Genomic DNA, 20,119 nt, shown 5'->3' on the forward strand with positions numbered 1-20,119 from the left:
ACAATAAATTTGTGATGAACAGTTATTTTACACTGGCGAGAAATATTAAAATTAAGTAATAATCTAGAACGCGCTCTCCAATATGAATATAAATAGATTTAATTATCGGTGAAGAAGAAGAAGAATATACCTGTATATCTTCATGCCACAATCTCCGAAAACATCCGCAGATGATTTTGGAAGGTATCACGCGTATACTTGCATGCCGAACGAGGTCAACCTTAATCCATAACAGTTCAGAAAATGGCTGCCGATGATCATCCGAAACTCCTATGAAGTATTTAGTGCGGCAACCCAAGGATGTGTCAAAAATTGAACTGAAACATCTAATTCTTTTGTTCTGCGTTTTGGTGAGGATGTCTTTCAGGGAATCAGTTTCCTACATATAAAGATCCAGATCAAATGTTGCTTCAGTTTGATATTGTTTTAAAAGAGAGAATAAGCTTAACAAAAGATTTAAAAAACCAAGATTAGGATAGATCTTATAATTTCAAATATGACGAGCTGGGGCAGAGACGAGTCAACCAGAGAATTAAGATCTTGGGGTCGCCACAGGCGAATTGGAGACGTATGATGATCCGCCATTTCTCTTCCTAAATCTTGAAGGTGATTGTGCATTTTGAAAACTAGTAGATCATCGTACAATAATTCCTCTGAACGCTTCCATTCTGTTTCAATAAGACATTTATCTTTGAGAATTTGAACTGTGTGCTCCGCGTTCAATCCTGATCCCTTCCATATTCTGACGCCTATACTGTTGACTGTCCCAATAAAAAAACATGCGATGTCATTAAAAATCAGTTTTTGTTCTCTGTCTAGTCTGTCGAAGCTCAATTTAAGTCTCTCTTTTACGTCGAGATGCAGAGTGCTCCTAAATTTCTCCAATTCTGACTGCCAAAAAGCTATGTCTTCAACGCCATAAAGATTCCCAGCAGAGACCTGTATAGAGAGAGGTAATCCTCCACATAGGTCCATGAAGCTATTAACTAATGTTTCATACCGTTGGGGTGCTATTGGCACATCGAAGGCGTTCTAGCAAAAGAGCTATTTCCGTGAGCCTCATCCATCTCTTTTAATCTGTAACAGTTAGTAATACCAGCAGTTCCTAACACACTTTCGTCGCGCGTTGTGACAATGACAAGACCATCTTTCCTTCTGACCAAGAGAGCATCCAGCTGCTTCGGATGATCAACATCATCGAGAACAATAAGGAAACTATTTCCAACTCTTCCCATTCGATTCCTCACATTAGGCGTTCCTTTGTCTACACTCCGAAATTTGCGATCCTCGCTGAACAAGTCTTTGAGGAGCTGACTTTGCAAACATGGCAATTCACCTTTAGAAGATGCTTCCCTTACGTCAAACACAAAACTCGAGGCCTCGTAATTGGATCTCTTACAGTTAAAGAATTCTTTGGCCAAGGTTGTTTTGCCGAAGGCCCCCATTGCAAAAATGCCAACAATATTCCCTTGGTCTCCAATCTGTCTTTCAAAATCCTGTACTAGTTGATCAAGCGCTACCGGATGTTTTGCAACTTGCAGACATCTTGTATTTTCAACCTCTTTCTGTACAGCCTCAGCAATCTTTGTACACAGCCTCTGGACATCACTGGTAATTTCAAGGTCTACAAGTTAACTTCAATATAAATATGAAGAGGGTGAAGAGGTAAAAATGACAGTTCAGTTATAGCCAGTCGAAGCAAACAATCGAAATAAACAAAGAAATACCATGTGGAAAACAAATAGCCTACGTACTCATGAGATTTGTTGTGTCTGTGGCCTAAGATGAGTGACCAACACTTCAGTGCCTCTTTCCACTGGCGAATCCTCTCTTCACTGAATCTGCCGCTTTCTTCATGCTTTTTGAATGTGTTTGCATAAGCTCCCTTGTTAGGGTAGCGAAGTTCAAAAGGCTCCACATCACAAAATATAGGAATAAAACGAGCCTTGGTGTTTAACATGAGGACCAGCTCATCTAAACACTAGGAGGACTCTGCATATCGCGGCGAGAAGATGGCTATTTGAACTCATGAAGATAATATGGCATTTTCTATCGTAGAGATAATTGGATCTCCAATTTCAAACTCTCGATCATCAAGAAATGCCCGACACTCCTTGTCCTTGAGAGATTTATGGAGTGTTGCAGCCACTGTTTCTTTCACGTTAGGGCCGCGGTGATTGATGAATGCTTCAAACAATTTTCTAGATGCAGGGAATGCTTTCCTTTCAAATTCACCAAAAGGACCACATCTCTTTTTTTCTTGGTGCGATGAGGAGGAAGACGCCATGAACTCAAGCGCCAAAGAAGATGAAGAGTAAAACTCAGAGTGCACAGACCTTCATTAAAGCATATCACATCTCGACAACACAAATTTAACTCGTATCACTCAACAAGAAAATCTATAGGACAATCATTTTTTACAACCTTTGTCTATAGAGCAATCATTAGTGGCAACTGCTACCCAGCCAGTTATGGCATGTGTGCAATGGCTACGCAGCCAGTTCGTTCGACATGGCTGGGTATGTCCATGACCATCAAATCGTTGCATTATGTCCCATTGCTCATTTTTATAAATGACCACTTCTAAAAACAATTTAAAATAATAAAAGATTTTCAATTTGAGGAGTTTATGAAAAAAAGATTACTCAAAACCAAGGTTTTATTTAAGTATATTATATCGTTTTGTTTTTTTGATGGAGGGTTTAGACCTACAAGCTACTACCATTTGAAGATTTAAGAATGCGGTATGTTGTCAAAATCACTTGGGCACAATCTCGACCTCATCCCTGGTGAGCTCTCTGTGAGTCGTTCAGCTTCACCATAGACCAAGGACCCATTAACATTATATGATTATTTATATATACATGTATACATATGTATATATATACATATATGTATACATGTATATAGATGTACATATACATATATACATGTATATGTATAAATGTATATGCACATATATACATGTATATATATGTTCATACATATGTATATATGTATATGTATATGTATATATGTATATATGTATATGTACATATATACATATGTATATGTATATGTACATATATATGTATATATGTATATATATACATATATGTATATATATAATTGTTCCAAAAAAAATCAACTAGTTTTTGAAGTTTTGAATTTTTTGAATTTTTTAAATGTTTAAATTTTTAAAATAAGATAATGTTTAATATATGAGAATTGATAAATTCATTTTTCTATTCTATTATTTATTTATTATTGAAGAGAAGAAATTCTATTATTTATTTATTATTTATATGTACTACCAAAACGAATATAGTACAACAGGGATTGATTGAGTGATTTGATTTACATGACCCACGGTGGAAGTCATTTTTGATAAATTACTTTGACTTAGAGACTAAAAAAATAAAATTATAAGTATAAATGTAATATTTTTATAAATAAATATATTTTAAAATTATACTAATATAAAAAATATATATTGTCAAATAATGTATGTAATATATATATATATATATATATATATATATATATATAATTTGTACATTAGATTAGCATTTACTAAATTAATTGCTATATTTTAAAAAAAATTTCTAATATAATTTTAAATTAAATGGTAGAATACTATAATATAGTAAAATCTTAAATGAAAATTACCAATAAAAAACCATAAACGAAAATTTATTAGAATGTACACGATGTATATATGTGTATATATGTACATATATACATGTATATATATGTTCATATATATATGTATATATGTATATATATACATATATGTATATATATGTTCATATATATGTATATATTTATATATATACATATATGTATATATCTATATGTATATATATATATGTATATATGTATATGTACATATATATGTATATATGTATATATATACATATATGTATATATATAATTGTTCCAAAAGAAATCAACTAGTTTTTTGAAGTTTTGAATTTGTTTAATTTTTTAAATGTTTAAATTTTTTAAATAAGATAATGTTTAATATTTGAGAATTGATAAATTCATTTTTCTATTGTATTATTTATTTATTATTGAAGAGAAGAAATTGTGTTATTTATTTATTATTTATATTTACTACCAAAATGAATATAGTACAACAAGGATTGATCGAGTGATTTGATTTACATGACCCGCGGTGGAAGTCGGTGTGATAATAATGAAAAATTCGATCGCGTGGGACCAGACTGGACGACATTTGTGGTGTAGTTCACGTGGGTCATAATTATGAACATGACATGATTGCACGTGAAGGAGGTCCTTTTTCAAGGTTCCTTGTCGTTTGTTATGATTCCATCTTGACATCTTCCAAATGACGGACCAGTGGGAGTAAACGTGGAAGCCAAACATGGAATCTGGTACGATACACCTGTATATTGCGTCACATCTCAATAAGTTGTGTCGTAAGTCTGAATTTTTATTATTAGTCCCTACCTTATTTATAAGGCAGGGTACTAATGTTTTCTTTTGCCCCCCTGCCATTTCATTTTAGACTTTAGGTACCAAAAGACTAAAGTCATAAATCCAAGTAATTTTTAATTCATTTTTCCTACACAAAATTTTTAATTGTGATTGGCTAGTTGCTGATTTCCTGGGGAGAAAATAGATTTTTGGAGATTGGAAATAGGTAAAAAAAGGCTGCCAAAACATCAAATGCAATGCAGCGCTGGTACTCATTTAAATGCAATTAATATGTTGTCAGAATATTTATAAAATTTTCTACATACTTTTGCCACATGCCGTTTGGCTCACACTCAACCTTTCAACTATCTTGTCTGCTGACCAAAGCTTTGTTTATCTTTATTTATTTTTTTGTTGTCTTCACGTGTTACGTCGGCTTGGATTGGACGGGAATATACTTCTGAGTTGTGTTTTTTGTATCCTGCCTCTTCAAAATTGATGATGTTCATTGCATATGTAAAATCCAAAATAGTTTAAAAGAAGGCACTGCAAGCTATTTGTTGCGAATGCACCTGTTAGCTTATTTCCACTCTTTTAATGAACAACACTTACATAATGGTTTTTCTGCATTCATTGTAATAAAAATTAATAAAAGATGGACTTTCTGTAGTCATATTTTGCTTACCTTTACTGTTCTTTACCGACTGTAATAGGAAAGGAATACTCTCTATCTCGGGTTGGATTTGATGATTTCGATTTTTAAAATATATAAATAATTTTTTGAGTTAAACAATCTTTGTATTATTATTATTATTATTTCATATTATGCAGCTTTTCTAACTGTCAAGATACTCGGAGGTGAAGCTGCTGGGACTCAAACCCAGACCTGTGGGTATTAGAACACGATTTCCAAATTATTGACTTTTAATAGTTGGTGGCTTCAAAAGTGTTATATATTTTATTAGTTTTAAAACTAAATACCATTAAAACTAAACTGTTGAGAAACCCAGAATTATTAAAAAAAAAATTACATTCCATTATACATGTTTGGCCTCTACCTATTTCATTTTCAATGCCAATTAATTTGACAAATTCTAAATAATTTGATATAGCTAAACAAAAAATTATAATATTTTATTTATAAATTAGTGTATTGAGGTTTAATAAATATCAAATGTATCTGATAAATTAAGTGCATTTGATGTTTGTTTATTATTATTATTATTAGTTGTATATGACCTTGTTGTCTTATGCAAAGAGATTTGAATTATTATTTTCTTTTGAATACAATAAACAAAGTTGTGGAGGCTTCATACAACTAATAAAGTTTTAATTATATTAGTATTATTGAATTTGTTCACTGTAAGGACAATTGTGTACCTTTAGTTGGCTTTATTGTGGTCACCAAAAAATAAAATTATTATTAGAATTAACTTTGGGAAGGTTGCATCAAACCCGTCACTAATAACTACAACCCCCACTATAACTCCAAAAGGCAGGGACTCCTGCTCGCAAAGAGCTCTTGTTCTTTAAGGAACCATCAGAAGCCCAGCATGACATTTAGCGCGTCGTTACAAATGCACGCTAGCTATCTATTAACTCGGCAACCTATTTATAAGCGGAACTATATATATATTAAAAATATATAATTATAAGTATAAAATAAAAATTACTTTGACTTAGAGATTAAAAAAATAAAATTATAAGTATAAATGTAATATTTTTTTAAATAAATATATTTTAAAATTATACTAATATAAAATATATATATTGTCAAATAATGTATATAATATATATATATATATATATATATATATATATATATATATATATATATATATATATATATATATATATATATATATATATATATTACATTAGATTAACATTTACTTAATTAATTGCTATAATTTTTTTAATTTTTTCTAATATAATTTTAAATTAAATGGTAGAATACTATAATATAGTAAAATCTTAAATGAAAATTACCAATAAAAAAACATAAACGAAAATTTATTAGAATGTAAAAATACATTTTGAATGTTTAGTTTAAAAACAATTTGTATCTACGTTAGATGTGGATGTTACCGAGTATTAGATGAGAATATAAGTTCGTTTTTGTATATATTGATCAAACAATAAGATAAAGAAAATTATAAATAAAATATATCATTTTCAATATATTTAAATTTTTTAAATCATTTTATATCTAACTCAGTCTATTTGTTGATATAATCCTTATTATTCCTTAAGGATTGTGGGTTTAAGACATTACTTATATAATAATAACTAGAAGTAAAATTCTTACAAATGTTGTAGGTAAATATTTTATGATCTATCCATTTCTAATTGCAATGTAATATTTTAATTAATTATTAGTAACTTACAAATATTTAAAATAGGATAAATATTTAAAAAGATTAACATTTTAAATAAAATTTATATTGACAAAGTAATTTATGTTAAAAAAACATTTATAATGAAATACAATTACTTTAATGTTACAATTACATTGATGTTAATGTTATAATGAGATACAATTACTTTGTCAATATAAATTTTATTTAAAATGTTAATCGTTTTAAATATTTATCATGCCTGCACATTTCTGTCAGAGCGGGCCAGAACTCATCCGTCAGAGTACGGTTTCTGAACGGACGTAGGATGGTCATGTTAGAGGAAGCAAGAATGTAGACGGACGGAGATGGCGACAGAGGTAAACAACAGGGCATACCCAGCCAGTCGAAATAACTGGCTGGGTAGCCGTTGCCGCGGAATACTGCTGGTTCTCAAATTTTGTTTTATTCTCGATCGACTTCTAGAAGATTTATCCGATCTTATCATCTGAAATACATTTGTTGGTTTAGTTATTCTTGTTTTGTGCTAATAAATTTGTTGGTTTAGTTATTCTTGTTTAGATAAGTTTGAGGAACAACCAACACATTTATTAGCACATTTTATATTTGATTTTATAATATTTTTTCATTTGATTTTATAATTCTTTTATCAAAATTAATTTGTAGACTAATATATATCAAGAGAAATACATAAGTTGTTTTATTTATTCTAAAACATTTTCTTTCTTAGTTAAATACATTTTAATATTTAATAGATAAGGAAAAATATTCACTTTATAAAATAATATAATATAAAATAAATGATAAAATGCTACATGTTGCATTCTTTTGCCATTTAATTAAAAGCTCCACTGATGCATCCGTATACGAATCAAATCTGACAAGTATTTTGCACCAAAAAATGTATAACAGTTTCTCCCAGACGGGTATGGGGGCATGGGTGGCATGGGGATAGTTTAGGCGAGTTTGAGGAACAACCAACACATTTATTATGACAAGATTGTATACAAATATTAAACAAGATTTTATAAAAAATATTAAACAAGATAAATAGAATATTATGTTTAATTATTTTTTAAATAATTTTTTGTTATCTAAATTTTATGTAATTTTAAATTATTATTTATATAAAAATAAATTATAATCATATTATATTTTTAACCAAAAAAAATACAAAACAAAAAACATAATACAATATCAAAAAGTAATGATTAAAAAAAAATACATTTTAAAATCTTTTACTAACATGGCAATTTCAATTGTTATGAAATTTTAGAATATTTAAATTAATATGATAAGATAAAAGATAAGATAAATTAATAACAAAATTAATAATATTATTATAATATAGATGTACATTAAATTTTAACTATATACATTAAATAAATTATTTATATAGTTTATTTATATATTTCTTATTTATATTTAACTTTTATTTTTTATATGAACTAATTTCTCTACCAAAATTTAAATGTATTATTTTTTAAATGACAATTACAAAGTTAAGTACAAGAAATTCTTATGTTACTATTCCTTTATATAACATCATAATAATAATAAAGCTTTATAACATAATAATAAAGGGTAGTTAAATGCAAAATGAAATCTGACATCCTCGAACACAGCATGAACGTGGCTGACATGCAGGCATGGTATTCCACAGTTGGATGGCATAGCATAGTACAAGGTAGGGGCATAGCCATGGGCATACATGACATACCCAGGCATGTTGATCCTCCAGCCTGGGTAGCTGTTGCTATCAATATCGACCTTATAGAAAATTGCACTACATGACGTAAATCATCGTCCTTACAGTAGCTTACGATGTCGTAGACCAAAATGGGACAACTTATGCCAAAGGGGAAAAAAAAATGATTATAAAGGAGGTTTTTTAATATTGAATACTTTTTTCTATATTTACCAGCTTGTTCACTGTGATGGTGGATTATTAATTATGATTGACAATGTAATAAAACCTGTTATTTTTCCCTCCACTCTCCTTGAATTGAAACACAAGGTTTGAACTCTTGAAAGCTTATAGGAAACGACAAGTAAGAATAGAACAATGGTGTCATCATACAATCCTATCGGACCTAGATTTTGACGATCACCCGCACTTTTTATTTTAAAAAATCTAGATTAATATAAATGTATAACAAACAAACAATATAGAAACAATACATTGGATTAGTAATATATGAAAAAATAGAAACATATACATTAATACTTATATTAAATGAGGATCACTAATAATAATAAATTATATTAAATTTCTAATTCATTCTAAACTATTTTAAAATTTAAAATTTAGAAATATTGATATATATGATTTTAAATATTTAAAGCGAAGCTTAACTTATTTATTATCATTCATCAAATTCCAAGCCTTCATTCTATCATTGCCATGTGTACAACTCTATTTCATTGTAGTTTCACGTGAGACTTAGTTGGGTTTTTATGTGAAAAAATGTTTCTTAAGTATTACGAGCTGTTAATTTTAGTTTATTTAATTAATTTATTTTTGATTTAATTGATAGTTTTAGATGGTTGAGGGCTTGTTTTAGTTTTTTTTCTTTGGTTCCTCACTTAATATAATAATTTTTTTTCTATTTTAGTATTTTATTTCAAGAAGTTTGCATTTTTCAATAAAATTCTTAGATTTATTTAAAGGCTATTCTAAAAGATTCGTTTAAAATAAACTCATTTAAGTCAAGGACAAAGTCTTAAAAAAATGATTAAAAAATCCATACTCAAGATAATATATCTAATTACATAAAATTATGTTGAAGACAATGAAAATTGAAAATAAAAATTCATACTCAAGATAATATATCTAATTACAGGAAAATTGCATTGAAGACAATGAAAATGAGTAAGGGTAAGGAGAAGGAAACACAAACACGTAAATCCAATATTTTTACATGGAAATATAATATCAATAAAAAGAAAGGTGAGAACCACACTCAAAATATAAATAACTAATTTTATATATTTTATACCAAACCAAGGAATGCACTACAGTTGAAAGAACTTGTCGGTTGAGACACCAATGTTAGGATTCTTGAAGCCCAAATGCAGGTTTGCACAAGTTGGCAAAAGAGATATTGTCTTCATGCTAACTCACTAATAAGATGACATAAAAAGATATGATATCTTCTTGTAAACAATTGTAACAAATTTTTCAAACACACGCACTCGCACCTTTGCACTTTCTCATTTACATCACATTGCCTTAACATTTGATTCAAAAATCTAAGTCAACTCATATCTCAACTCAACCATCTACACAATAATATATATCACCTAGCCATTTAAATTATCACCAGGCATACCATGGTAGTTATAACCGTATCTACACAACTAGTTAGACACCACAGATACTTACACTTCTTCTTCTTACATTTGCATAGACTCTAAAATTTAGTTTTTTAAATTATTTTTTAATGAGATTCTTATATTGAGAAGCATTCATTTCTCATATTCAAACAATATCTTTAGTTATTTTTTTGTTATTTAAAATGATACATGTTATACTTGTGTTTTGTTTGATCATTATGCATATTGTGAATGGATGTTTTATATTATGTTGCTAATTCAATTTTCAGTTTTATTGGAAAAGTTCATAATATTTCATTGAATGCTTTTGAAAGTAAACCAACTTTTCCTCCTATCTATATTTCTATTTAAGATAAAACATTATGACTCATGCCTATACATTTCCTATATTTTGACCTAATCATGAGTCTATTTTGATAGAAGAATAGATCATTAATACTTCAATTAATAATATCTCTTTTAGGTACAAAACATTGACTAATGACATTAACCCTTCTTCTAAAATGTACGTTGCCCCGTGAGGATAATTACCATTACAGAACCTTGCTTGCAATATCTGTGTGTGTGTGGATATTTTTAGAAAAATAGGATGACTTCATTAAATCTGGCATGTTATAAAGAACCAATTTCTCAAGGCTTGAACAATACTCTCCACTGATTATTACTTTAGATACCAAGCTTACATGGTCGATTTCTACACTTCGAAGCTTATTCATGTATCCGACTGCAACATTCTTACCTCCTGAGTATCCACAACTGCTCAATGTCAATTCTCCTCACAATTTGAAACTCCTTAGAACCAATCTTGTAAGATTAGTGAGTTTCGTAAGCAATTCAGATAAGAATGCTCCATCATATGGCGTTCTTAACGGCAGATTACGTACAATTATGAGGTCCTCCAACTTATTTAACATTCCTAATTCATTTAACATTCTCAATTCTTTTGGAAGATATAAGAACGGGGTTGCATTGAGTTGCAGCGCTTTCAACAGGGACGGGACCTGAAATTTACAATAAATTTGTGATGAACAGTTATTTTACGCTGGTGAGAAATATTAAAATTAAGTAATAATCTAGAACGCGCTCTCCAATATGAATATAAATAAATTTAATTATCGGTGAAGAAGAAGAAGAATATACCTGTATATCTTCATGCCACAATCTCTGAAATCATCCGCAGATGATTCTGGAAGGTACCACGCGTATACCTGCATGCCGAACGAGGTCAACCTTAATCCATAACAGTTCAAAAAATGGCTGCCGATGATCATCCGAATCTCCTATGAAGTATTTAGTGTGGCAACCGAAGGATGTGTCAAAAATTGAACTGAAACATCTAATTCTTTTGTTCTGCGTTTTGGTGAGGATGTCTTTCAGGGAATCAGTTTCCTACATATAAAGATCCAGATCAAATGTTGCTTCAGTTTGATATTGTTGTAAAAGAGAGAATAAGCTTAACAAAAGATTTAAAAAACCAAGATTAGGATAGATCTTATAATTTCAAATATGACGAGCTGGGGCAGAGACGAGTCAACCAGAGAATTAAGATCTCGGGGTCGCCACAGGCGAATTGGAGACGTATGATGATCCGCCATTTCTCTTCCTAAATCTCGAAGATGATTGTGCATTTTGAAAACTAGTAGATCATCGTACAATAATTCCTCTGAACGCTTCCATTCTGTTTCAATAAGACATTTATCTTTGAGAATTTGAACTGTGTGCTCCGTGTTCAATCCTGATCCCTTCCATATCCTGACGCCTATACTCTTGACTGTCCCAATAAAAAAACATGCGATGTCCATAAAAATCAGTTTTTGTTCTCTGTCTAGGTTGTCGAAGCTCAATTTAAGTCTCTCTTTTACGTTGAGATGCAGAGTGCTCCTAAATTTCTCCAATTTTGACTGCAAAAAAGCTATGTCTTCAACGCCATAAAGATTCCCAGCAGAGACCTGTATAGAGAGAGGTAATCCTCCACATAGGTCCACGAAGCTATTAACTAATGTTTCATACCGTTGGGGTGCTATTGGCACATCGAAGGCGTTCCAGCAAAAGAGCTATTTTCTGTGAGCCTCATCCATCTCTTTTAATCTGTAACAGTTAGTAATACTAGCAGTTCCTAACACCCTTTCGTCGCGCGTTGTGACAATGACAAGACCATCTTTCCTTCTGACCAAGAGAGCATCCAGCTTCTTCGGATGATCAACATCATCGAGAACAATAAGGAAACTATTTCTAGCTCTTCCCATTCGATTCCTCAGATTAGGCGTTCCTTCATCTACACTCCGAAATTTGCGATCCTTGCTAAAGAAGTCTTTGAGGAGCTGACTTTGCAAACATGGCAATTCACCTTTAGAAGATGCTTCCCTTACGTCAAACACAAAACTCGAGGCATCGTAATTGGATCTCTTACAGTTAAAGAATTCTTTGGCCAAGGTTGTTTTGCCGAAGGCCCCCATTGCAAAAATGCCAACGATATTCCCTTGGTCTCCAATCTGTCTTTCAAAATCCTGTACTAGTTGATCAAGCGCTACCGGATGTTTTGCAACTTCTAGACATCTTGTATTTTCAACCTCTTTCTGTACAGCCTCAACAATCTTTGTACACAGCCTCTGGACATCACTGGCAATTTCAAGGTCTACAAGTTAACTTCAATATAAATATGAAGAGGGTGAAGAGGTAAAAATGACAATTGAGTTATAGCCAGTCGAAGCAAACAATCGAAATAAACAAAGAAATACCATGTGGAAAACAAATAGCCTACGTACTCATGAGATGTGTTGTGTCTGTGGCCTAAGATGAGTGACCAACACTTCAGTGCCTCTTTCCACTGGCGAATCCTCTCTTCACTGAATCTGCCGCTTTCTTCATACTTTTTGAATGCGTTTGCATAAGCTCCCTTGCTAGGGTAGCGATGTTCAAAAGGCTCCACATCACAAAATATAGGAATAAAACGAGCCTTGGTGTTTAACATGAGGACCAGCTCATCTAAACACCAGGAGGACTCCGCATATCACGGCGAGAAGATGGCTATTTGAACTCGTGAAGATAATATGGCATTTTCTATCGTGGAGATAATTGGATCTCCAATTTCAAACTCTCGATCATCAAGAAATGCCCGACACTCCTTGTCCTTGAGAGATTTATGGAGTGCTGCAGCCACTGTTTCTTTCACGTTAGTGTTGCGGCGATTGATGAATGCTTCAAACAATTTTCTAGATGCAGGGAATGCTTTCCTTTCAAATTCACCAAAAGGACCACATCTCTTTTTTTCTTGGTGCGATGAGGAGGAAGACGCCATGAACTCAAGCGCCAAAGAAGATGAAGAGTAAAACTCAGAGTGCACAGACCTTCATTAAAGCATATCACATCTCGACAACACAATTTTAACTCGTATCACTCAACAAGAAAATCTATAGGACAATCATTTTTTACAACCTTTGTCTATAGAGCAATCATTAGTGGCAACTGCTACCCAGCCAGTTATGGCATGTGTGCAATGGCTACGCAGCCAGTTCCTTCGACATGGCTGGGTATGCCCATGACCATACAAATCGTTGTATTATGTCCCATTGCTCATTTTTATAAATGACCACTTCTAAAAACAATTTAAAATAATAAAAGATTTTAAATTTGAGGAGTTTATGAAAAAAAGATTACTCAAAACCAAGGTTTTATTTAAGTATATTATATAGTTTTCTTTTCTTGATGGACGGTTTAGACCTACAAGCTACTACCATTTGAAGATTTAAGAATGCGGTATGCTGTCAAAATCACTTGGGCACAATCTCGACCTCATCCCTAGTTAGCTCTCTGTGAGTCGTTCAGCTTCACCATAGACCAAGGAACCATTAACATTATATGATTATTTATATATACATGTATATATATGTATATATATACATATATGTATACATGTATATATATGTACATATACATATATACATAAACATGTATATATGTACATATATACATGTATATGTATAAATGTATACATGTATATATATGTTCATATATATGTATATATGTATATATATACATATATGTATATATGTATATGTATATGTATATATGTATATATGTATATGTACATATATACATATGTATATGTATATGTACATATATATGTATATATGTATATATGTACATATATGTATATATATAATTGTTCCAAAAAAAATCAACTAGTTTTTTGAAGTTTTGAATTTGTTTAATTTTTTAAATGTTTAAATTTTTAAAATAAGATAATGTTTAATATATGAGAATTTATAAATTCATTTTGCTATTCTATTATTTATTTATTATTGAAGAGAAGAAATTCTATTATTTATTTATTATTTATATGTACTACCAAAACGAATATAGTACAACAGGGATTGATTGAGTGATTTGATTTACATGACCCACGGTGGAAGTCATTTTTGATAAATTACTTTGACTTAGAGATTAAAAAAATAAAATTATGAGTATAAATGTAATATTTTTATAAATAAATATATTTTAAAATTATACTAATATAAAATATATATATTGTCAAATAATGTATGTAATATATATATATATTTTGTACATTAGATTAGCATTTACTAAATTAATTGCTATATTTTAAAAAAAATTTCTAATATAATTTTAAATTAAATGGTAGAATACTATAATATAGTAAAATCTTAAATGAAAATTACCAATAAAATACCATAAACGAAAATTTATTAGAATGTACACGACATATATATGTGTATAAATGTACATATACATATATACATAAACATGTATATATGTACATATATACATGTATATATATGTTCATATACATGTATATATGTATATATATACATATATGTATATATGTACATATATGTATATATGTACATATATGTATATATGTATATATATACATATATGTATATATATGTTCATATATATGTATATATTTATATATATACATATATGTATATATGTATATGTATATGTATATGTATATATGTATATATGTATATGTACATATATACATATGTATATGTATATGTAGATATATATGTATATATGTATATATATACATATATGTATATATATAATTGTTCCAAAAGAAATCAACTAGTTTTTTGAAGTTTTGAATTTGGTTTAATTTTTTAAATGTTAAAATTTATAAAATAAGATAATGTTTCATATTTGAGAATTGATAAATTCATTTTTCTATTCTATTATTTATTTATTATTGAAGAGAAGAAATTCTATTATTTATTTATTATTTATATGTACTACCAAAATGAATATAGTACAACAGGGATTGATCGAGTGATTTGATTTACATGACCCGCGGTGGAAGTTAGTGTGATAATAATGAAAAATTCGATCGTGTGGGACCAGACTGGACGGCATTTGTGGCGTAGTTCATGCGGGTCATAATTATGAACATGACATGACTGCACGTGAAGGAGATCCTTTTTCAAGGTACCTTGTCGTTTGTTATGATTCCATCTTGACATCTTCCAAATGACGGACCAACGGGAGTAAACGTGGAAGCCAAACATGGAATCTGGTACGATACAGCTGTATATTGCGTCACATCTCAATAAGTTGTGTCGTAAGTCTGAATTTTTATTATTAGTCCCTGCCTTATTTATAAGGCAGGGTACTAATGTTTTCTTTTGCCCCCCTGCCATTTCATTTTAGACTTTAGGTACCAAAAGACTAAAGTCATAAATCCAAGTATTTTTTAATTCATTTTTCCTACACAAAATTTTTAATTGTGATTGGCTAGTTGCTAATTTCCTGGGGAGAAAATAGATTTTTGGAGATTGGAAATAGGTAAAAAAAGGCTGCCAAAACATTAAATGCAATGCAGCGCTGGTACTCATATAAATGCAATTAATATGTTGTCAGAATATTTATAAAATTTTCTACATACTTTTGCCACATGTGGTTTGGCTCACACTCAACCTTTCAACTATCTTGTCTGCTGACCAAAGCTTTGTTTATCTTTATTTATTTTTTTGTTGTCTTCACGTGTTACGTCAGCTTGGATTGGACGGGAATATACTTCTGAGTTGTGTTTTTTGTATCCTGCCTCTTCAAAATTGATGATGTTCATTGCATATGTAAAATGCAAAATAGTTTAAAAGAAGGCACTGCAAGCTGTTTGTAGCGAATGCACCTGTTAGCTCATTTCCACTCTTTTAATGAACAACACTTACATAATGGTTTTTCTGCATTCATTGTAATAAAAATGAATAAAAGATGGACTTTCTGTAGTCATATTTTGCTTACCTTTACTGTTCTTTACTGACTGTAATAGGAAAGGAATACTCTCTGTCCCGGGTTGGATTCGATGATTTCGATTTTTAAAATATATAAATAATTTTTTGAGTTAAACAATATTTGTATTATTATTATTATTATTATTTCATATTATGCAGCTTTTCTAATTGTCAAGATACTCGGAGGTGAAGCTGTTGGGACTCAAACCCAAACTTGTGGATATCAGAACATGATCTCCAAATTATTGACTTTTAATAGTTGGTGGCTTCAAAAGTGTTATATATTTTATTACTTTTAAAACTAAATACATTTAAAACTAAACTGTTGAGAAACCAAGAATTATTATAAAAAAAATTACATTCCATTATACATGTTTGGCCTCTACCTATTTCATTTTCAATGCCAATTAATTTGACAAATTCTAAATAATTTGATATAGCTAAATAAAAAATTATAATATTTTATTTATAGATTAGTGTATTGAGGTTTAATAAATATCAAATGTATCTGATAAATTAAGTGCATTTGATGTTTGTTTATTATTATTATTAGTTGTATATGACCTTGTTGTCTTATGCAAAGAGATTTGAATTATTATTTTCTTTTGAATACAATAAACAAAGTTGTGGAGGCTTCATACAACTAATCAAGTTTTAATTATATTAGTATTATTGAATTTGTTCACTCTAAGGACAATTGTGTACCTTTAGTTGGCTTTATTGTGGTCACAAAAAAATAAAATTATTATTAGAATTAACTTTGGGAAGGTTGCATCAAACCCGTCACTAATAACTACAACCCCCACTATAACTCCAAAAGGCAGGGACTCCTTCTCGCAAAGAGCTCTTGTTCTTTAAGGAACCATCAGGAGCCCAGCATGACATTTAGCCCGTCGTTACAAATGCACGCCAGCTATCTATTAACTAGGCAACATATTTATAAGCGGAACTATATATATATATATTAAAAATATATAATTATAAGTATAAAATAAAAATTACTTTGACTTAGAGATTAAAAAAATAAAATTATGAGTATAAATGTAATATTTTTATAAATAAATATATTTTAAAATTATACTAATATAAAATATATATATTGTCAAATAATGTATGTAATATATATATATATATATATATATATATATATATATATATATATATATATATATATATATATATATATATATATATATATATATATTTAATTTGTACCTTAGATTAGCATTTACTAAATTAATTGCTATATTTTAAAAAAAAATTCTAATATAATTTTAAATTAAATGGTAGAATACTATAATATAGTAAAATCTTAAATGAAAATTACCAATAAAAAAACATAAACGAAAATTTATTAGAATGTAAAAATACATTTTGAATGTTTAGTTTAAAAACAATTTGTATCTACGTTAGATGTGGATGTTACCGAGTATTAGATGAGAATATAAGTTCGTTTTTGTATATATTAATCAAACAATAAGATAAAGAAAATTATAAATAAAATATATCATTTTCAATATATTTAAATTTATTAAATCATTTTATATCTAACTCAGTCTATTTGTTGATATAATCCTTAATATTTCTTAAGGATTGTGGGTTTAAGACATTTCTTTTGAATACAATAAACAAAGTTGTGGAGGCTTCATACAACTAATCAAGTTTTAATTATATTAGTATTATTGAATTTGTTCACTCTAAGGACAATTGTGTACCTTTAGTTGGCTTTATTGTGGTCACCAAAAAATAAAATTATTATTAGAATTAAGTTTGGGAAGGTTGCATCAAACCCGTCACTAATAACTACAACCCCCACTATAACTCCAAAAGGCAGGGACTCCTGCTCGCAAAGAGCTCTTGTTCTTTAAGGAACCATCAGGAGCCCAGCATGACATTTAGCCCGTCGTTACAAATGCACGCCATCTATCTATTAACTGGGCAACCTATTTATAAGCGGAACTATATATATATTAAAAATATATAATTATAAGTATAAAATAAAAATTACTTTGACTTAGAGATTAAAAAAATAAAATTATAAGTATAAATGTAATATTTTTTTAAATAAATATATTTTAAAATTATACTAATATAAAATATATATATTGTCAAATAATGTATATAATATATATATATATATATAATTTGTACATTAGAATAACATTAACTATATTAATTGCTATATTTTTTTTATTTTTTCTAATATAATTTTAAATTAAATGGTAGAATACTATAATATAGTAAAATCTTAAATGAAAATTACCAATAAAAAAACATAAACAAAAATTTATTAGAATGTAAAAATACATTTTGAATGTTTAGTTTAAAAACAATTTGTATCTACGTTAGATGTGGTTGTTACCGAGTATTAGATGAGAATATAAGTTCGTTTTTGTATATATTAATCAAACAATAAGATAAAGAAAATATAAATAAAATATATCATTTTCAATATATTTAAATTTTTTAAATCATTTTATATCTAACTCAGTCTATTTGTTGATATAATCCTTATTATTTCTTAAGGATTGTGGGTTTAAGACATTACTTATATAATAATAACTAGAAGTAAAATTCTTACAAATGTTGTAGGTAAATATTAGGTAAATTCTTCATCTCAAACATGCAACTAGCACTCATTTTCTGAATGGTTGTATCTAGTTACAATAACACCTAATGAACTGATGGGGTAGTTCCTTTTTAAATTCAATAGCTTTGCTATTGTTGTGCTTAGAATGAGTTTCTATTTCTTACAAACTCTTTCTATAATGTCAATAATTGTGTTTGATCAAAGCTAGAGATAGTATGTAGCATCTCCTCTTTCATACTGGGACCTTTTCTTTATGAAAAAAAATGTTAACCATACACTTGTGCTTGATTTTAGCCTAGGTAGGAATTTTTTAATTAGATTATTTGTTATCTTTGCAGTAATTTTCATCTGACCTTCTCTATCAATCATACCCATGTGTGTTATTTGTGATCATGGTGAGCTTGGTTGGTCCTTAGAAAATGCAGGGCCACATGCAATTAGTATGTCACCTTCAAACACATTTCAAGATTGGGTTGTGTGAATGACCAACACACTTGATGTTTGATCTGGTTGAGCCCTTGATCTATCCATAGAATAGCAAGATTAATTTTGTTCATGGGAACAATAATAGTTTTTACAATTGTGTCATGAGGTATAGAGATTACCTTTTTGAGTCCTAGATATCATCAATGTCAAAATGAGGTGCTAGAGAACTTGCATCTTCTGGGTTGTAAAAAAAAAGGCATAATTTAGTGTGGTGGTGTAAAAAGTATTGTTATGTATACAGTAACAATAATATATGATGGTAAGAAATAGAAATACACATACGGTGGGGTGATGAATAGAAATTTTGCATTACCTAGTGTCTAGATTGAGCTGTTTTCTACTTGCCTCATTGTGTTGCATCTTATCTATCATTTTGTTGTTGTTGTGAAGAAATATATCATATGTTGAGCATATAATTTATTGCAATGTGCACCTATACTGTGTGGTAACCTATTTTCTTTAATTAGTGTTTGGTTAGAGGTATATGCATAAGTTGGCAGCAAATGAAATTTTGATGAAAGAGTTATGAAAGGAAGAAGTTGTGTTACATGCAATCTATTGATTCATGTGGGTTGTGGGTAAAATTGTAAGGATACAACATTATGGTCTATCTAGTATGCATCTAGTATAGTGAATTTCACATGGTACATGTCAATATTATGAACCCAAATGTGATC

Source organism: Cupressus sempervirens, chromosome 7 (assembly GCF_028749045.1).
Source record: "Cupressus sempervirens isolate cs-2001-9-10 chromosome 7, ASM2874904v1, whole genome shotgun sequence".
Taxonomy (NCBI): domain Eukaryota; kingdom Viridiplantae; phylum Streptophyta; class Pinopsida; order Cupressales; family Cupressaceae; genus Cupressus; species Cupressus sempervirens.